Source organism: Natator depressus, chromosome 11 (assembly GCF_965152275.1).
Source record: "Natator depressus isolate rNatDep1 chromosome 11, rNatDep2.hap1, whole genome shotgun sequence".
NCBI classification, from domain to species: Eukaryota; Metazoa; Chordata; order Testudines; family Cheloniidae; genus Natator; species Natator depressus.
The window spans coordinates 48702478-48724987 of NC_134244.1; the positions used below are offsets into that span (position 1 = coordinate 48702478).

At 40.5% G+C, this 22510-nt stretch overlaps 1 long non-coding RNA gene across 1 annotated transcript in view; it reads left to right on the forward strand.

Annotated features, from left to right (window-relative positions):
- Nucleotides 1–18200: 18200 nt before the first annotated feature.
- LOC141995609 (uncharacterized) overlaps nt 18201–22510 on the forward strand; it is a 44548-nt gene continuing 40238 nt past the window's right edge. Inside the window, exon 1 of the long non-coding RNA XR_012641370.1 lies at nt 18201–18337. This is a non-coding gene — a long non-coding RNA (uncharacterized LOC141995609). The remainder of the gene's footprint in view (nt 18338–22510) is intronic.

The following is a 22510-nucleotide window of genomic DNA, read 5'->3' on the forward strand; positions in this document are numbered from 1 at the left end:
TATTGACGTTAGAAGACTTGTCATAGCAGCATTCTGACCAACACCATCTCCCCGTTCAACAACCTGTAAATCAGCAACCTGCTCTTTTCTTCTTGTTTTGTCTGCTACTACACATTGTTAGAGGCCTTGCCTTTCACAAGAGCTGAAAGTAGAATTACTTTCTGGTATGGTGCAAAACATTAGCTGGTTCCTTTCCAGACTGTAAAATAGGAATTGCCAGCTTGAATCAGACTAGCGACCCATCTAGCCATCATGTAATTAGCTAGTACCAGATATTTCAGACAAAAGGTGCACTTTCCCCATTATGGAAGAAGCTGTTCGGATGGGAAATCTCATCACTGAGGCTGTTTCTAGAGCTGATGGGATTGGATTGTCCATCACTGGAACTTCTTAGAAATACAGAGAATTTTTCAGTATTTCCAGATTATGCCTGTCTTTTTCAGATCACAGGGGAAAAAGTTTATTTCCTACAGACCTCCAGAGCACAAAGACAACATTTATTACTAAGAGACCAACTATCACAGCCTCATCATTCTGTGAACATGAACTCTATGTGACATCAATGGAGGGGCTTTGTGGGTAGGAGGGTTGGGTCATGAAGGAAGAATGGGATAGCCTAGAAAATGATCTCCTTCTATCACTCACATGAAGCAGAGCATATGGGGTTCAATGGGAGTTTGTTTGAATAAGGACTCAGAAAAACTGAGTAAGGACCTGAGGATTTGGCCTGTGACTTTATTGAAACCCTTGCTCTCAATACAGTCTCTGTCAGTGAAATGCAGACAGAGTGGAGAAACAAATGAATTATGAATCAGAGATAAAAACCACATTATAATTAGTCCTAATTATACACAATGAATTAAATAGGTCAGACTGCAATGAGCTGGGAGAAAGTCTATTAAAATCATTTCCTCCACTAAATCAGTGCAGCAGGGAACTATGAAATAAAGCTTTTTAAAAACACCAGTTTTCAAGCAGTTGTTGCCAAAGAAAACACCAAGATTGCTCATTTCTCATACCCTCAGCAGTGCTCATATTTTGCAATTATATTTCATGCTTCCCTTATCTTTTTTGTTACTTTAATAAAGTGTCACTCCCACCTGAATAAAGACAATCCACTTTTAAAGTGCTGGTAACTTAGTTGTAGTAAACATCCTGCCCAGGATAACTTCCCTCCCCCTGCCTTTTAATTGCATTAATTGAATAATTTTAGACTGAATTTGACATTTCCTGGATCCTATCTCCATTCCCTGGTGGAAGACAGGTTCAGGACATTGCTCCTATGACTTCTGTATCAAGAGTCAAGAGACCACCATGTGAGCATCTAGCAGGTGGATATTTGGCCTATGGACTCTGTGGGCCAGAACTATGTGTATCGCTACACCTACAAAGCAGTTTGGTCTCAGAGAAATGGAACTAGACACCCCCTTTTCCCCCAAGAATACTGATTACTAGGGAGGAAGGTGAAAACATCTGAAATAAGGGATGAGGGTGCACAACCGTGATGTAGAACTGCATGGGGCTGCAGGGTTACTTCCAAAAAGCAGCTCCAGGACTAGGGATAGTATTTTCCCCTCCTGGACGGCTGTCAGTTTAGCATTAAGACTGTAACTCTTCATCCTTCAGACATTAAGACTATAAACTCCTCCTCTCAAAGAGATACCACTGGCTATCACTTTTTAAATATCCTCCTCATAATCTATTTACTTGTGTGAAGTAGAGCTTGTCGGGACATAAAACACTACAGCAGCATAGCTATGCCACCGCAGCTGCACAGTATAGACATTATCTATGCGAACGGGAGGGATTCTCCTGTCAGCATAGGTAATCCAACTCCCCAACAGGTAATAGCTAGGTCGACAGAATTCCTCCGTTGACCTAGCGCTCTACCCAGGAATTTCGGTGCGGATTTTTCACACCCTTGAGCGATGCAGTTAAACCAACTTAATTTTCTAACATAAACCAGGCTTTGGATTAATGCACAGAAATATATTCCACTGTGGTAGGCTTGTGGTGTATTTGCTTCTATTTTAAGAGCTATGCACTGTAGGATGATGAGACTGTTGTGAATGTGTAGGGATTCACTTTGAAAAAGTATTATTGATTAAACTTAATGTAGCATATGGTCAGAGATGCATGTATTCGTGACTTTGCAGCTGCTGACTTTGTCACAGAACCCACCCTCCTTTTGAACTCTTTGATTTAATATTTCATTTTAAAATTATTGCTGCTATTATCTCTCTCATGGTTGTGAAGGAAAGTTAATCCACTATTCCGCCTTCTGCAGACAAATGCTCGGAGAGATGAGAACATTTCAGTGCATGACAGTTTTTAGTCTGGTACCTAAATGTGACAGTTTAAATGTCAACATTGTTAACTGTTTCACTGTGATCATGTTCTCATTACATATTATTTTATTACTATAATGCCTAAAGGTGTTGCGTGTCTGTGTTGAGGATGTCTCAAAATTGTCACCCAACAGGCTCAACTGGAATTATTTAATCAAAGATTATCAATCAGAGATTAGTTCAGCACTATACAGAATACAGAAAGAAGAGGTACATTACCTCTTTTATGTGATATGCTAAAGAGTTGGCTCTGGCTCTCTTCTCCACTGTAACTGGAAGAACGCAGCAGATTCATTCACCAACTCAGTTCTAGTGTCAGTGTTATTATATAGGGTTTTCAAACAAAGAAACCCTCATTACCAAAAGAAACACATTCTGATGTTATTTTTATACATTCTCAATTTACCTGACTTATGTGTGAAGTCATGATTACTTACAGCTGAGAGAACTAACAAGATAATATATTTCAGTGGGTCTTTCTTCCCCCATAATTCTTCTTTCCTGGTGATTCCCCAACAGAAAACATCCGCTATAACAATAATCTCTTATCAGTTTCTCAGGTTTATATATGCTTAAACGAAAGCATTATAATATATATTTATTTTCAGGGAATGGTTTCCCAAACTATCTGAAGTTCTATGGAGATGGCACCGAGGATTATTAAATATAGCCTAACACAAAGAATTCCTGAATAGTATTACTTATCGGTCAATGATCAGTAGTCTGGGTATTAGAATTCAACACACTAATTAATATCGCAAAGATTCTAAAGAATAGTTAATATACAAATGAATCAAATATACAGAAAGTAAAGGACTAAAAAAAAGTGTTAAATATTTGCTAAAAAATACTAACAGAGGCTCCAACTGAAAGCAGAGCCCCAACTGTTTTAGGCAACATAACGGCCATATTGGGTCAGACCAAAGGTCCATCTAGCCCAGTATCCTGTCTTCCGACAGTAGCCAATACCAGATGCCCCAGAGGGAATGAACAGAACAGGTAATCAAATGATCCACCCGTCGCCCATTCCTAGCTTCTGACAAACAGAGGCTAGGGACACCATCCCTGCCCATTCTGGCTAATAGCCATTGATGGACCTATCCTCCATGAAGTTGTCTAGGTTTTTTTTAACTGTAGTCTTGGCATTCACAACATCCTCTAGCAAGGAGTTCCACAGGTTGACTGTGCACTGAGTGACAAAAAATACTTCCTTCTGTTTGTTTTAAACCTGCTGCCTATTAATTTCATTTGGTGGCCCCTAGTTCTGGTGTTATGAGAAGGAGTAAATAATGCTTCCTTATTTACTTTCTCCACACCAGTCATGATTTTATAGACCTCTATCATATCCCCCCTCAGTTGTCTCTTTTCCAAGCTGAAAAGTCCCAGTCTTATTAAGCTCTCCTCATAGGCAGCCATTCCGTACCCCTAATCATTTTTGTTGCCCTTTTCTCAACCTTTTCCAATTCCAGTGTATCTTTTTTGAGAAGGGGCGACAACATCTGCATGCAGTATTTAAGATGTGGGCATACCACGGATTTATATAGAGGCAATATAATATTTTCTGCCTTATTATCTAAACCTTTCTTAATGATTCCCAACATTCTGTTTGCTTTTTTGACTGCCACTGCACATTGACTGGATGTTTTCAGAGAATTATCCACAATGATGCCAAGATCTCTTTCTTGAGTGGTAACCGCTAATTAGACCCCATCATTTTATATGTATAGCTGGGATTATGTTTTCCAATGTGCATTACTTTGCATTTATCAACATTGAATTTCATCTGCCATTTTGTTGCCCAGTCACCCAGTTTTGTGAGATCCTTTTATAGCTCTTTACAGGCTGCCTGGGACTTAACTATCTTGAGTAGTTTTGTATCATCTGCAAATTTTGCCACCTCATTATTTACCTCCTTGTCCAGATCATTTATAAATATGTTAAAGAAAATTTATGAATACTGTGGTGGGGCAGTGCCCCACCCCCAGGCAAGATTGGGCTGAACCAGGCCACGCAGACTCGCAGCCAATCAGAGCAGGCCTGGGGAGAGCCAATCAGAGCAGGGAAAGAGTCAGTCAATCAGGGCCAGGCTAGGCCCTATAAAAAGGCTGCCCAGGAGAAAAGCTGTGAGTCTCTCCCAGACCTTCAGAGAGGAAGGTCTGTCTCCTGAGCTAAGGACACCAGCACCCGGGACAGCGCAGTGCTGGGCAGGCTCTGGGGAGCACTGAGAGCTCCAGCCCAATACCTGTCAGACTGCAGGCACTGACCAGAAGGGCCTAGAGGGTGCAAGGGGTCAGAGGGGAAGTGACCCAGGGAGGATGGACAGAGGAGAGGAGAGTGGAGAGGCTGCTACTAGAGGGTCCCTGGGTCAGGACCCCGAGCATTGGGTGGGTCTGGGTCCCCCCTTCCCCCTTGTACTGCACCTGGCTGTGGAGGAGCGGCCATGACAGGCTGCAATCGGCCCTTGAGCAGAGGGGCTAGACTTTGGGGGTTATGGTTGGACACTGTGGCGGGGCGAGTTGGAAGACTGCTGTTAACCCCCCCTCTGGAAGGGGGTGAGGATTAACTAAAGGGCACTGTCGGAGGGCAGTGACCAGAAGCAGACATCGCTGAGCGGGGAGCAACGTGGGTCTGGATACCAATGGGGAAGCAGACGATGAACCGGACATCACCGGCAGAGGGCACCCTGCAGAGGACAGAGCGAATTCCCAGATGTGCCAGCAGGAGGTGCTGCGGTGGGGAGTCCCAACCCCGTCACAAATACTAATGAGGGGAACACCAGAAAGGTTCATGATGCCAAGATGTTGAGATCAGGATCGTACTTGGAGAGGGAAGAAGGGACATTATTCCACAGAAATGACAGTGTTATATATGGTGTATCTGAGCCATCTGTTATTTTTGGGGACCCTGCTCCTGCCTTGGCTCACCAAACTATACCCCAAATGTCAGTGGCCATGGAAAAAGGCAATTCAGTTTCAATCTACGTAACTGCAGAATAGTCACGAAATGCACATTTGGTAGGCTGAAAGCTCATTGATGCTGCCTATGCACCTGTCTGGATACCAATGTGGCAAATGCTGTTCCTATGATTGTCACCTTCAGGTGTCCTGCACAACAACTATCCCAGCAGAAAAGAAAATTAGGAACACCATATGTGCACAGATTTGGGTACATCAATGAGGCAGAGCATGACATCTACCTTGTGCTTATGTCAAAGGACACCGTCATATCCTTTCTGTGCAACAGCTTTAAAGGTACACAAGGGAACATACTGTGACACAATGAACACCTATATTTGCATATTATTGTAATAATCTTTGTACAAAGTACTTGTAAGGTATCATTTGAAAACTCAATTTTCTGATCAGTATCATCCTTATAAAATATATATATATGTGAAGTTAAAGACTACCCTGTATAATGTTATTAACGTGTTCCAAGTCACAGCCCTACATAAGCAGAAGTTGGCAAACAGGTCTGACTCAAAACAAAGGACTACAGAAAAATTTATTCAAAGAAAGATTTGCCAGCTGTAAGACATGTTGGGCCAAATTGTGCCCTTAAGAGTATTTTAAATATTAAGTGATCAAAACCAAGAATCCCTCTCACACTGGTCTTTGCACTAGTCTTCTTCCCCGCCTCTTCAGAAGGAATAAACATGGGGAGAATGCCTTTTGGTAAATAAGTCATTGTCTGTGATGGGATTTCAGGGCCCAGTATATGCTGGTGTTCCAGGACTCCTGAAGGCCATAATTGTCCTCCTGACCAACTGGATGGGTACTTGGATGAGGCTCTCCAGATGAAACAGTACCGTGGGTGGCAGCCAAAAGAGGAGCTAGTGATGATGGGGTGGTCCTAGGAGCTCCACAGCTGGTGGACAATGCAATCTGTCAGTCATCAGTCCAATTAGCCTTTTCATTAGGGAATGTTCGCTTTCCCTATGCCAGGTCTCTACCTCCCAGAACCAGTCCAGAAGTCTCTCCTCTGGCTGAAGAGACCACTCCCCTTCACCCGGAGAAACTCAAATTGCTCCAGATTTCTTCATCCCTATAACCAGGTCCTTAGGGCCATTCTTTGCTACCTGTGGCCACTCTGGGGTACTGCTCCTACCTTCTTGGCAGCATGGTTTCCCCCTCAGCATCCAAAGGTCCTGCCAATGCAAAGGGAAAGACAGCATTTTTTTTGCCTTTGAAAAAAGCTGAGAAATCTCTCCACAGGACAGTTTTCTATGGAAGGCCACAGTTTTGATGCTTTTGAGCATTCCAAGAATGTAACTCTCAACATCCTTGGTTCTCAGAACCATTTGGATCCTATGAAGAAGGAGCAGAGGCACATAATGATGAGAAGATTTGTTGTGTTTTTAAGAATTTAAAATGTTCATGGTGTCTCACGTTGTTGGAGGTGTGGGGAGAAATTCCTTTCCAGGACTAGTTACAAGTTTACAATTTCTTTGAGGCAAACCAATGGTTTGAGAATATAGTGGCTTTCAAAGTACTAAATGGAAAAGAAGTGACTTTCCAAAGAGACGTTTATGCTAATGGTCACCCCACTACATATAGTTGAATGGATGGGTTTGGTTAGCTATGAAGGTGAACCAATCAGAATTGCACAGCTAGTGAACCTCAAGAACCAGCAGGAGTTCCTGCTGCATTAGAAATCTGCTGAAATGCTTGCAAGATTGTGAAGAAATTTGAACGGAAATCAACTGCATTCTGAGTAAGGATACAGAGATTTTATGAATAAGGAGATCAGAACTGTGAACATCATGTCGCCCCCCACCCCCACGCTGTACTAGAAAAGTCCTGCTCCTGTGCCTGCCTAACAATAGTGAAATGGTCCAGGAAAGAAACAGACACATCACAAATTAATTTAGGTTTCCTGGTGATACAGCTCAGCACCTCAAGGGGAAAGGAACCAAACTGCACAGCTTTTTCTCTGACCTCACTACCAGACCTTTTCCCCCTGCCCCACCAGCTTATGAGGCATGGTTCTCTGTGGGGAGAGGTCAGAGACAGGTTAGACACCAGAAACGTTCAACTCAGGAAAAATTGAAAGGGACACTGAACTGCTGTTTCTACAACTTCAATGCTAGACCTGTCCCCATCTCCCTTTGGCTCATACAGCATGGTTGACTTTAAGGAGAAGGCGGAGATCAGGGACTAGCACTCTAAGCTTGCAAACTTCCAAGGGAGGAAAGAATGTTCTAACTTTTCCTTAGACAACAAACTAATTTTTCTGCAACTGTGCACCCTTCCCCAAATGGAACCTGTGCCCACCCTGCTCTGTGTGGCCCTGGGACTCTCACTGCCTGACAGGGTACTAAAAATGCACAGACACAGGAGCACACTGATTTTTGCTTTCAAAAATGTTTGGAAAATTAGCTTTAGAAGCCAAGGCAGACACTAATTGCAGTTGATCGTTAATTTCTAACTCTCTCTCTCCCTGACCATTTCAAGATGGAATAGACCAGTGGCTGCATAGAGGAGGAAGGTTGGAGGAGCTGGGTAAGGGGATGGGGCGTGACAATGGGGTGGCTTCAGCACTGCAGTTTGTGCATACAGACACAAAGCAATGCATGGCATATTATCCAGGGAGGAAAAAGTACTTCAAATGAACCCTTGATCTTAAAAATCAGAAATTTACCACCAAAAGAAGAGATATTGGTGGGAGGCATGTCACTTACCAGCCTCAGGTTCTGGTTCCTGCCATGGTGCATGATCCTCCTCAGGTTTATCATCAGGGGCTTGAGTTCCAGTTATTTATTATTTGGCATATGCAACCTGGTCAAGCCAAGCCATAGTGTTTTTATCAACAATGGTCAAGGCATGAAGACCTCCAGGAATGAGAGTCATTTTGCAGTCCTCAGTGTGTCATGGTTTGACACTGACATAGTGGACTCTAAAACACCACTGAAATTCTGCTGCAGCACAAAATCCATGTCTGGTATGAAACTAGTTGAGAAGGCTCTATTGCCTTCATGGTAAATCAAACCTGGGTTGATGTTGAGTGGGGTCCGAGACAAGATAATTGTAATTTTCTCTGTGGACCATGAAGCTCACCATGTGTCCTTTACCATAAATCCCTCATTCGGTAAACTTATCCACAATGACCACGTGGTGGATTAAACAAGTCTTTAATGGTAGATGTGGCATATCATGCAATTTTGTCACAAGCTTTGCTACGCTTTCCTCTCTGTGAACACTGGATGGAACAATACTGCAGAAAACTGCTAAGAGGATGTAGATTTAAGTGTGCTGAAATAATATGCATTGTGGAATTAAGGTGTACATCAATCATCCTTCTGTGAGACGAGCGAGCCCATATCAGAGCACAGTACTCTGCCACCGAACAACAGAGTGCCAAGGCTGAAGTGCATAGCGTTTGGGCATCAGCACCCCATGTTGTTCCAGCCAGTTTTCCAAGCAGGTTGTTGCATGTTTTGACCGTAGTCATTGTCTTTGTAAGATGGTCATAATATGTAAGAGTTCTATCCAGTGTAATGCCTAGATAGACCATCCATTTCTCCAGAAGAGCTGCAGCTGGGTACTTATGGGGGATGCGTCATGAACACCGATCCATTGTCCCCCAGCTCCAGGTTATGGTACAGAATAACCTCCTCCTTGCCCACTTGGTTTTCTGGGAGGTCTGCCAGGGTCCCTGCTGCCCCTGCAGTCTGCCCTCTTCAGTGTTCTGTCGACAATGAAAACATCTGGGTTTATGAGGGGATCATGAACAGCTTCAGACTCAGTACTGGGGGTCCTTGACCGCTCTCGCTAAAGCTCCTTGTAGAAGAGGCTTTCCCTCGTATGACCAGCCCTCCTGGACTGAGTCTTTGGCCATCCTATACAGGCATTTGTGGGAATGGGGGTGGATAACTATTAAAACTTAAGACCCGGTACATGCCCCTTACTCCATCCACACTGCAAACTAACATGGGTACGGGGCAGTGCCACAGCTAATACACGTACTTACCGATATACCTTAGTCATGCTAGCTTTCTCTCCCCCTACTTGCCCTGAGGCATGTGCTCCAGAGGTTTAAGTGTGGTCTATGTGGGGCGGGGGGGCGAGGGGGGAATAGACCTATGTGTTTCTGCAGCTCCTAGCATGATGGGACCCCATTGCTGACTGAAGTACCTATTAATTTTTGTTTGTACTGAGTTAGCACCTAACTCAGTACAAACAAAAATTAATAGGCACCTCAGAAATAGCAACAATAGTCTTTTCTCACCCATGTAGATGGAACAACTTGGGTAAGTAAAGGTTACTCATATGAGTAAGATTTTGTATGATCAGGCCTTATTGTTATAAACATCTTTATGGAACTCTTAGCAGGTGACTACCTCACATGGCTTGTGTACGCTCAATACTCAACTCCTTGATTTTGACAAACAAGCAATATGACAAAAGTCCAGGCCAAACCTGCACCCCAAGGATGGCTGCTTATATGATCCAAGCTCAGTGTTTCTCAGCCAATCTTCTAGGTCCCAGGCCTCAGACCCAAGGTCCCTCTGTCAGGGCAGCCTGCATCCAAAGCCTGCTTCCTCCCTTATTAGTCCCTCCAGCCAGAAGCCTTGCCTCCCCCTGTCTACAGAAAAGACCATTAACCACATATCACTGGAACCTCTTAAAAACCAAGCACTATTTCTGCCTGCTTTTTTTCAAGTCAGTGACAAAAGAGAATAGGTCAAGTCTATGATTAAGTGGCACTTAATTCAAACCTCATCAATGGAATACTTCCTACTATGGCAATTTATCAATATTTAGTCATTTTTTCTAAGGCTAAGGCTCTTTATATATTCTGTTTTCCACCTGCAGTTTTAGATCAGTGGCAGCTCTGTCATTTTGGCTTCTCTAATGTGTTACAAGTTATTGCTATTTTTGGATGCTAGATGTTAAATTAACAGCATTTCCAATATGTTCTTGCAATAAACACAAACAGAATACCATCAACTTCCAGCCGAATCACTTCCTTCCAGCCCACTGAAATATTCCAACTCATCCCAATACTCTCTCTCTTCCTTTGAGGGAGAAATGACTCCTGCAAGTGACACGGGAAGACAGACAGACACACACACACACACACCTGGCATGTACACACAGAGTCTAGTCCAGTGCCCTGCTGCCCCCCTTTCAGACCAATGCCCTGGTATCCTCCTACTGGAGAAAAACTTATCCTCACCCCTTACTTAGATCCCTGTTCATTTCCTCTTTCAGGGGTAAGAGAACACAGATACTAAAAGTTAGAGAATTTAGACATTTTAAAAAAATATACAACAGCTATCACTGTAGTTTTCAAAGCCATTAAGTGTAAAGAAATAACAGGCACTTCTCGACTCAAAACAACACCCCCAGCTGGAAGTCCTGCTCCTCCATAAATCTTAAATGGAAGGGCAAGGTGTTGGAGGGAAAGTGTCAAATGGCCTGATAGATGGGCATGCTCATCACCCTGAGAAGGCAAGATTGAAGCAGGGAAAGCAACCAAGAGGAGGGTGCAAGATAAAGTCGGGTATGGAAGGGGCCATTGACTTTAAAGCAAATTGTGTCTGACTAGGACTGTTCAGATAGAACAGTTTGTTTGCCAAGTTTCTCAAAACAGGGTATGTCTTTGTATTTCAAAGATAGAATACTTTGGTGCTAAGTGTTGGTTTTTCACAGCTGTTTTACTGTCAAGAATATGGGCTAATTCTTCTTGCTGGATCCATCTGAACAACAAGCCCCTGTAGGGGGGTTCAGTGTAGTTGGTACTCATAAGGAGAAAACAGGTGTAGAGGCTTGCTCTTCTTGGAATAGGCTGCCAAAAGTTTAGATGTGGCACTTTGGAAAATCCCACTACGTACCTATCTGCATCTACAGGAGCTTAAATACCTTTGAAAATTAGGCCCAAAACAACAATTGTTGGAAAGTAACAGTTAAATTATACATGGCAAGGTATTTGCCAGGCTTTGACACACTACATGAGCATGTGCTCATATATGGAGTCCTCCAACACACACTGGGGACGGGGGGGCGGAAGAGAAAACTAACCATTTCGCAGCTATGGGTGATTTTTTTTTCCCCCACTGAACTAGACCTACAACTAGCTATAGGTTGTTAAAAGTCAGGGAACAGTGTCAATACCTGTAGTCTATATAATCTGTGATGGTAATATGTTACAGAGACAGCATGGATTAATGTAGGACACTAAAGAGTGATACAATTATGTTAATTTGTTATCTGATAGCCATGGGTGTAAGTAAATCTGGTAACAGACAGGTTCCTGACGGTCATTAAAGGCATTTTTTTCCCTCTTTAAAAATTGGGGGAATTCCTTGTTTTTAATCATAGTGCTGCATAAAATTGACCTTTGTATTATTTTTCCCCCAGTAGCCCCAAGTCTCAGACCTATATATTGGAGTTGAAGCAGTTCACTTACATTACCTTAATTGGGGATGGATTTTGCTTATTGCACCTAAACTCCTCTTTCAGCCTCTTGTTATGGTTATAGATTTTGAGCCACAGCCATTTATTTATAAATAAATAAAATAAAGAAAGAGAGAGAGAACACAGACAGACACACACATTTGTATGAAAGTAGGTTTCCTCACATCCTACCCATTTTCTTTTCCTCTTATTTACTATCATAATTATGATGTCCCACTCTGGTCATCCTCAGCCAGATCTTCAGCTGATGTAAGTCACTGTTCTTCCATTGAAATGAATGGAATGAAACAAATTTACCCCAGCTCCTGCCTCCATTTGTGAAAAGCCGGATGTGTCTTTCCGCAGCTCACGATGGCTGGCTAGTATCTAGGAGAGGCCACCTGAGAGCAATTCCTTCAGCCCTTGACACTTCATAGAATACAATTAAGGTTCTAATATATCCTGAATTGCAATTCCCTGAATGTCAATACAGCATGCTGCTACCAGACTTCTGGGCTAGACAGTACAATGCTATTTTCAACAGGCTTGACTACAAGTCTGAGAACTCTGTTTCAACAAGCTAAATCACATGTCCATGAAAGACAGAGAATGAATCATAATCTTTCATTAAAACTGCCAAAGAATGATTCAACATTCATCAACTCACTTCACTCTCATTAGCAAATTTAAACATCCACTTTGGCAACCTTTTACTTTCCTTTTGAGATGATAGTATGTCGTTAAACTAGTTTTATTCAGAATAATTGGTAATACAGTAGAACCTGAGTTACAAACACCAGAGTTACAAACTGACTGGTCAACCACACACCTCATTTGGAACTGGAAGTAAGCAGTCAGGTGGCAGCAGCAGAGAGAGAGGCAGCAAATACAGTACAGTGCTGTGTTAAACGTAACTATTAAAAAAATGATGTTTAAAAAAGATTTGACAAGTTAAGGAAACTTGTTCTGTGCCGGTTTCATTTAAATGAAGATGGTTAAAAGCAGCATTTTCTTCTGCATTGTAAAGTTTCAAAGCTGTATTAAGTCAATGTTTGGTTGTAAACTTTTGAAAGAACAACCATCGTGTTTTGTTCTGAGTTATGAACAAACTCCATTCCCAAGAACTGTAACACATTCTAATTTACCATGAAGACCTGAGATGATTCATAGAAGACTAGGTTTCAAGCAGAACATTTCAAGCTCTGCAATGCCTGTGGAATCAAACCAATTCCTTGGTTTTTTCCAAAGATCATTACCTTTCCACCACAAACCACCTCTTTAGAACAGATTACTTTCTAAATCCCAACCTCCTAATGGGTCAAATTTAAAAGAACACAGATGATGATTTGTGATGGCACAGACAAGGCAAACTTCTAGATGATACACTTGCTTAGCCTTGACTTTACAGTGTAATCAGATATGAGGTTGTTATTCTATTTTTCATATTACCCCCAAAGTGCCATGGAATTGCAGCAGTCTGAAAACAATATGTAATGTTATGGGCCATGAGTCCAAGCCTGCAGTCTGGCCTCATGCAATACTCTCATTGAAGTCATAATATTAAGGTAATTATTGACTCTCTGATTTTAGACAACATGGAAGTAGCAAGATTTTATAAGGGATATTAAAAAAAGTCACCAAGTTGTGATCTACATGACTGTATTTTAGTTACCCTCAGTCCTCTTCATCCCAAGACAGCAGAGCAAACCTAAGGATTCCATATAAGCAGCCTAATGTTTGGGGACGAGTAGAACTGACCCTTGGATATGCAAATATAAAAATTACACAAAATGGACAGACAGCTATCCAGGTTCTTTCCAGACTCTCACTGTTAAGGTTTGGTTTGAATTTTGGATCGAGGTTCATTTCAGTTCATATATTGTTTGTTTCTATTCCTATTACTTGCTCACAAGTCTACTAATTGGTGATTTTAACTACAATAATGAGTTGTTCTCAATGAAATAAAGTGAACTGAAAATTTCAAAGATGAATGGAATAGAAATGAATTCAACATGGTTACTCATGGTATAAATATGATTCATAATGTCCTTTTGACTTTTCTCTTTTTAAAAAGGGAAAGAGAAACTGACCATTAGCTAAATGGTCTTAACGGTAATAAAGTATTAATATATTATTACATCTGGATTTGGTCTCTGTGTACACACTATCTTGCTACAAATCCATGGACTCATATTTCTTAGAGAGAGTTAGTGGACAGTACACTTGTAAAGCTTTAAAGAAACATTTCAGAAAACGTAAGCATGTTCTATAACTGGCAAATTAAAGAAATTATGTGTATTTCTACAGTGCTTCATCAGGAATGTTACTTATCATATCAAGAGAAAAGAACTAACCAGTGAATACCTAGAGGATGCTTAATTCTAAGCAACGCTTAAGCAAATCTGTTGAAACTTTTGCCCCATCCTATTTCAGGTGAAAATGGGATAATTATTCCATAATGGGAAGATGGCAGAATTTCACTACTCCTCAGTTGTCACTCAAAGACCTTGTTACACATAGATCAAAGTTACATCACTTAAAAGTCAACTGCCTTATCAAGTATTCTGCTACATTTTTTTTTGAACTTGTGTCAGCACCATCTACCAAATGTGCCTGACAACATGGGCAGCTATTCATACTTTTGAAAAAATAATGAAATTCAACTGCATAGTTTACAGCTGCAGTACTATAAAGTAGGGCTGTCAAGCAATTAAAAAGACTAATCATGCGATTAATAGCACTGTTACACAATAATAGAATACCATTTATTTAAATATTCTGGATGCTTCCTACATTTTCAAATATATTGATTTCAATTACAACACAGAATAAAGTGTACAGCACTCACTTTTATATTTATTTTTATCACAAATATTTGCACTGTAAAAACAAAAGTATTTTTCAATTCACCTAATGCAAGTACTGTAGTGCAATATCTTTATCATGAAGGTTTAACTTACAAATGTAGAATTATGTATAAAAAATAACTGCATTCAAAAATAAAACAAGGTAAAGCTTTAGAGCCTACAAGTCCACTCAGTCCTATTTCTTGTTCAGCCAATCGTGGAGACAAAAAAGATTATCTCCTGCAAATGTAAATAATGATGCCTGCTTCTTGTTCACAATATCACCTGAAAGTGAGAACAGGTGTTCACATGGCACTGTTGCAGCTGGTGTCTCAAGATATATACATGCCAGATGTGCTAAAGATTCTTATGTCCTATCATGCTTCAACCACCATTCCAGAGAACATGCGTCCATGCTAATGACAGGTTCTGCTCAATAACAATCCAAAGCAGAGTTGACCAACGCATGTTCATTTTCATAATCTGAGTCAGACGCCACCAGCAGAAGGTGGATTTTCCTTTCTGTGGTTCGGGTTCTGTAGTTTCCACATCAGAGTGTTGCTCTTTTAAGATTTCTGAAAGCACATTCCACACCTCGTCCCTCTCAGATTTTGGAAGGTACTTCAGATTCTGAAACCTTGGGTCGAGTGCTGTAGCTATAGTTAAAAATCTCACATTGGTACCTTCTTTGTGTTTTGTCAAATGTGCAGTGAAAGTATTCTTAAAATGAACATGTACCGAGTCATCATCCGAGACTACTATAACATGAAATATATGGCAGAATGTGGGTAAAACAGAGCCAGAGACATAAAATTCTCCCTCAAGGAGCTCAGCCACAAATTTAATCAACACATTATTCTTTAACGAGCATCATCAGCATGGAAGCATGTACTCTGGAATGGTGGCCGACACATGAAGTGGCATACAAATGTTTAGCATATCTGGCATGTAAATGCCTTGCAATGCCGGCTACAAAAGTCCCATGCAAATACCTGTTCTTACTTTGCGGTGACATTGTAAATAAGAAGCAGGCAGCATTAGCTCCCATAAATGTAAACAAACTTGTTTGTCTTAGCAATTGGCTGAACAAGAAGTAGGACAGAGTGGACTTGTAGGCTCTGAAGTTTTGCATTGTTTTGGTTTTGAGTGCAGTTATGTAACAAAAAAACCCTACATCTGTAAGTTGCATTTTCATGACAGTGAGATCACACTACAGTACTTGTATGAGGTGAACTGAAAAATACTATTTCTTTTGTTTATCATTTTAGCGTGCAAAGATTTGTAATAAAAATAATATAAAGTGAGCAGTGTACACTTTGTATTCTGTGTTGGAACTGAAATCAATATATTTGAAAATGTAGAAAAACATCCAAAAATATTCAATAAATTTCAGTTGGTATTCTATTGTTTTAACAGTGCAGTTAAAACGGTCATGAATTGCAATTAATTTTTTTGAGTTAATCACGTGAGTTAACTGCAATTAATGAACAGCTGTACTATAAAGCAACTTTTAATATCAAGATTAGGAACATTAAGAGTTCAAACTTTAGGTTTTTTTTAATAAAAAGTATAAAAGTTAAGCATTGGCATAGGATAGGAAAGTGGATTTAGTGGATCCAGCACTGAGAACGCTGATTCAGGACACCTGGGTTAATTCCCACCTCAGCAGATGCAGAGGATAGAATTTTCAAAAGCATCTAGGCACAAAACTTTGATTTCAATGGGAGTTAAGTGCCTTAATACCTTTTAAAAATCTGGCCCTAGGTGCCTAAGTGCATTTGAAAATTCCATGAGATGCCCATCTGCATCTTTAGATGCCTAAGCTTCTTCGAAAAATCTGACCCAAAACGTAAAATTTTTAAAAATGCCTAAATGATTAAGAGCTTAAGTTCCATTTTCAAAAGTAATTTTGCAAATAAGAATTAGGCTTCTAAATGACTTAGGAGCCTCCTTTGAAATTTTTAATCTTACGCTACCCCATGCCTCAGTTTCCCCTCTGTAAAATAGAGGACACCACTAATGACCATGATATACTAATGATTGTGATATAATTAGGCCATGGAATTAGATAGATAGGCGAGAATAAGTGCTTTTGAATGTTATTGCTAGGAATGAAAGGAAGAAGCGACAAGGCTGCAGTGGTGACTAAGCAACAGATTATACCCTGAGGGGCCAGATCCTTAGTTGGTGTATGTGAGCATAGCTCCATTGAAAGCATCATTTTCCATTCAGAGCTGGGCAAGATTTTTCAGACATCCACCTCCCCCGAGCCCAAAAATGCAGATTTGGTTTGACAGTAATATTTTACAACACATGTCAAAAGTGCCAAATTGTTTCAGTCAAAAAAGATAACTAAAAAATTCTGGGGAAAAAATTAAACATTTTCCAAAATACCTCAAAAATGAAACAAACAAAAAAAAATTTCAGTTCACCCAGCAACCAAAAAGTCAGGTTGTCACACAGCTCTATTCCCAAACAGCTGGAAAAACCTTATCAAAATGTTGTCCTATTTTACACCAGAAGAGGATCTGTTTGATCTATATCTCTACATTAAATTGTATCAAACAACTATAACCATATGCTCTTTTTTCATATCAGACTTCCCACGACATGACAAACCAATTCCGTGGTTTATGTTGCTAGAATTATCTTACTAGAGCTATAGACATACTGCATATTTTACAAAAAGAACAGGAGTACTTGTGGCACCTTCAAGACTAACAAATTTATTAGAGCATAAGCTTTCATGGGCTACAGCCCACTTCATCGGATGCATAGAATGGAACATATTGTAAGAAGATAGATAGACAGACAGACAGATACACACACACACATACAGATAAGGTGGAAGTTGCCATACAAACTGTGAGAGGCTAATTAATTAAGATGAGCTATTATCAGCAGGAGAAAAAAAACTTTTGTAGTGATAATCAAGATAGCCCATTTAGGCAGTTGACAAGAAAGTGTGAGGATACTTAACTTAGGGAAATAGGTTCAATATGTGTAATGACACAGCCACTCCCAGTCTCTATTCAAACCCAAGTTAATGGTATCTAGTTTGCATATTAATTCAAGCTCAGCAGTTTCTCATTGGAGTCTGTTTTTGAAGCTTTTCTGTTGCAAAATTGCCACTCTTAAAAACAGACTTCAACAAGAAACTAATTAGCCTCTCACAGTTTGTATGGCAACTTCCAATTTATCTGTATGTATATATCTATATCTTCTTACTATATGTTCCATTCTTTGCATCCGATGAAATGGGCTGTAGCCCACAAAAGCTTATGCTCTAATAAATTTGTTAGTCTCTAAGGTGCCACAAGTACTCCTGTTCTTTTTGCGGATACAGACTAACACAGCTGCTATTCTTAAACCTGCATATTTTACAGTGTTGCTTATCAAATGGGCTGAACAAAGAGGATGTTAATCTCCAAGCTCCAACCAGTGCTGCTTTTATTGGGCAACTGTAGCATTGGTTAGCATATTAACCTCCCATTCAAGAAAAGGAAAAAAAAGCTGTAAGAAAAATTATTTAAGATCTTTGCTGAATCTGAAAGCATGAGTGTTTTTGAGCTGCAACAACTGCTGAGTGAAACCATGGAGTTAGCCTCAGCATGGCATGAAACTATATTGAAGAGTTCAAGTTTTAAGGCTCTGAATGCTCATTTTGCTGCCATCTCCTGCTCCAGTTGTGGCTCCTTCAAAGGCTTTGCTCAGCAGATACCACAGCTGGGGCTGAAATTACCAGGTTAGGAACTATTTTCTTATTAATTTTAAAATAATAATAATATATGGAAACAGGACCGAGTTTTAAATTGTGAATTATGAAAGCAAGTCTTTGTTAGAAAACACTTGCAAATTTCCTACTAGACTAGAGTACAAACAGTTAATTAACCAATTCAGTGTCATATTGCATCTGTGTCCTTGTAGCAATAAAGTTTATACAGCTGGTAAATTTTAGAAAAGCAATTACAAGACCATTTTGAAAGTTTGTGAGACTCTAAACAGCATTAAAGACTAAATATTAATTAAAACAAGTATTTAACTGTCTTATAGGACTTTGAGGTACTAATGAACTCAATTAGGAGCAATGATCAAGTTTACAAATTAAACTACTGGATTATATATCATGCAGGCATGAGTTTGTTGGTGTTTTCTGTATAATAAGGTTACTTTGCCTCTGGATAATAAATCTAATTTTCAGATGTTCATTATTTTGTTTAAAATGTTGTTGCATAGCAGGAGCACAAAGACATTTTTGAACTTCTACACATTCTAAATAATTTTTAAAAGAACAAAACTTGTTTTATCTGGTGATTTTTCATTTGAATTTCTTTATTTTAAAAAGAAACATAGGGCTAGATTCTGTTGTTATATTGATGTAAATCCAGTATACATGACAGACGTATCTTCCCATAGGAATACATAGAATCAGTACGTACATTCACTTTTAGTTCTAAAGACATGGAGTTTGGGTTTGGTGTTTAGATTGTTATGTGAATTCTCTGAATTTCTGGAGTCTTTAAAAAATGGCTCAATATGTCATGCACAGACTTTCTGATATGGGCTGGAAATGCCACATGAAAAACCACTTTCACAGTATTTTGGCAATTCTGGTTTCAAATGAAAAAAGGCCGGGGGAGGGGAGGAGAGGAGAAGGGTTAACAGAGAGCGAGATATCTCCAAACATTTGAGTTTGGTTTGAGTAAAATGGGGGAAGGTTGAGGAATACGGGGTCTTATTTTCCTGAACTAATAATCAAACAGAGGCATTCCGAAGAGCCAACTCCACACTTTTCTTTTTTTTTTTTTTTGATGAAACCTCATTCTTCAGGGAAAAAAAAATATTGACCACCCTCACCAGGATGCTCAGGAGTTCTTATATTTAGAATGGCTTAGCACTCAGGCTGAGGATGAGTCGGACACGCAGAACTGTCTCCCAACAATAGGGATACAAGGTGGGTGACCTGAAGAGCTCTGTGTAGCTCAAAAGCTGGTCTCTCTCACCAACAGAAGTTGGTCCAATAAAAGATATTACCTCACCTACTCTGTCTCTCTAATATCTTGTGACCAACATGGCTACCACACTGCATATACCAATAAAAATGTCCTGGGTGGAGTCAGGAAAAACTATATCTTTCTTCTGGATAAAAGAAAAGGAGTACTTGTGGCACCTTAGAGACTAACCAATTTGAGCATAAGCTTTCGTGAGCTACAGCTCACTTCATCGGATGCATACTGTGGAAAGTGTAGAAGATCTTTTTATACACACAAAGCATGAAGAAATACCTCCCCCCCCCCCACTCTCCTGCTGGTAATAGCTTATCTAAAGTGATCACTCTCCTTACAATGTGTATGATTGTAAGGAGAGTGATCACTTTAGATAAGCTATTACCAGCAGGAGAGTGGGGTGAGGGGAGGTATTTTTTCATGCTTTGTGTGTATAAAAAGATCTTCTACACTTTCCACAGTATGCATCCGATGAAGTGAGCTGTAGCTCACGAAAGCTTATGCTCAAATAAATTGGTTAGTCTCTAAGGTGCCACAAGTACTCCTTTTCTTTTTGCAAATACAGACTAACACAGCTGTTACTCTGAAACCTTTCTTCTGGATGTTTCCAGACACTTCTAGCTGGTCAGAGACAGATGATACAGATAAATGATCAGAGAAACAGATTCAAATAAATCCAACTCTCCTCCCCACTCCTGCTTAACAGAAAATGGAGCAGTATAAAAGCATGTGCATTTCACAAACATTTTACAAATTGTTAGGATTTCTTTCTCCACTGTTTTTTTTTTTAACTCAATCAGCAACAGTGCTTATTTGTTCTGTAAGCAACCTGATAGTCACTAGGAGCACCCATGTGTTTAGTTTTTCGTTAATTAATACACCACGTGTCATTTTGAAAATTAATCAAGGCCCCATTAATGCTATGATTCATTTAACACTTCTCAGTTAGGGCCCAATCCTGATCCCATGGAAATCAATTACACAACTCCCTTTGGCTTTAAGGAGAGAAGGATCAGGCTTCTGATCCTGAACGGATTAAGAGGGGCTTTTTTTTCCTCTCTCTTTTTTTGCATGTGATATCCTTATGTATTTTTTGCAAGTTGTCAGTATCTTTTTTCCCCGTTTGTCAAATGGGGAAAGTGAGGCACAGAAATAAAGGAATGTGCCCAAAGTCATACAGCAGGCCAAGAACAGAACCCAGGTCTGCTGAATCCCAGTCCAGTGCTCCATCCACTAGGATACATTGCCCTTTTGTTTCTTACCCTAGCCTTTTCTGTGTTCCAGCTCAGTACACTATGAAATATTCCAACATAAAAGGTATGTCTAGCAGAAGAGGAAGAGAATGGAACCTGGCACAATTTATTTAAAATGAAAAAAGAGAGGACAAACAAAATCTAGATTGTATATGGAATTGCACTCACACCACACCATAAAGTAATGATAATGAGATTATGAAAGTAAGGTTAAAAAGGCTATTTGATTGTACATGTCCGTCTCCAGCTGCTCATAATTTTCTCTGAAACTGTCATTTTGGGCTGAAATTTGTCATGTTTTGATAATATTTTAACACAAATCTATTGCTGATTTGGATGACCAGATCTCGTAGGCAGTTTCATCAAGGCTTTTAAACCATTCGAGGGCTCAGGGACACCATGCTGGTTTGGGATGAGGGAATGCAGCCAAGGACAGGGCTTCTCCCAGGCAGTTTTAGAAGCCCTGATCTTGCCCCCTTGCCCTCCACCACACACAAGCTGCAGGATGTGAAAGAAATCTTCACATTGAAATTCAATTGTCCTGATTCTGTCCCCTGCTATGGCCCCTTTACTCCACTGCTGTGGAATTAAGGGAGAACAGTCTCCTACCGAGTTCCCCCTCACATAAATGAGTGTCCCTACGAATGCAGAGTTTGTAGCACAGATGTTGGCATAGGGGCAAGCCAGAGGATGGACTATGGCTAGCACACGCTGCATGTCGGCTGTTCTGAGCTTTAGAGCAGCACAATGGTGGCAAGCACCACCTTGGCCCACATGCCAGGGAATGAACTGGGGACCTCCAAAGCTAAAAGCATGAGCTGCTACAGTTTGAGAGAAAGCTCTCAAGGTAGGGCTGTTACAGACTCGTATCTTCTGCAAGTCAGCCACAGAGGGAAACCTATAACACATTGCTGATGACTGTATACAGAGGCATAAGTGCTGTATGTCTACAGTGGAGCTGGAGGTGTAGTCTCCAGCTCAAGTAGCCATATCAGTGCTCGCTTTGATCCAACAACATAGTTGCAGCTGCACTGGCAGCAAGACGAGCTCGCTGTCCCAATTACATACCCAGGGTTTCAGGCTGGATTGTACTCAGGGGGCAGGCGCTAATCCACCATGCCTCTCTCACTACTATGGACAGACTACTATTTTTAACACACTGGCTCTATCCAAGCTAGTACTTTTACATCTACCCAAGCTGGAAATTACATCTCCAGCTGCAGTGTTTAGAAAAGCCCCAAAGTGTCTCTCTCAGGTGCCCCTCATTTTCAGGGTTATCACTATCTTTAGTCTCAACGTTACCTATATACATTCCACTCAATTTGATGTCCCCATTTGTATTTGTGAAAGTTATTTTTACATCAGATAAGCAGAATCAAGCAACAAGATTCTAGAAAAAACTATTTGCATTAAAAGAATTAAACCCACAGCATTTTTAGATTCCTGAATGAATAATATTTGTATGTGTCTTGTCCCACATTTGGACCCAGACAGGACATTATGCCCCTTCAGGCCTGCTCTATCATTTGGGAGGTGTGGGCCAGGCCCACAATTCAGAAAGCATGAAGGTGCCTAAACCACTTCTACTCTCCCCCAGTCTGAGTTATGTCTCCTGCACTACATAGCACAGAGTCTGGCCCACAGTTCCTTCAGTAAATC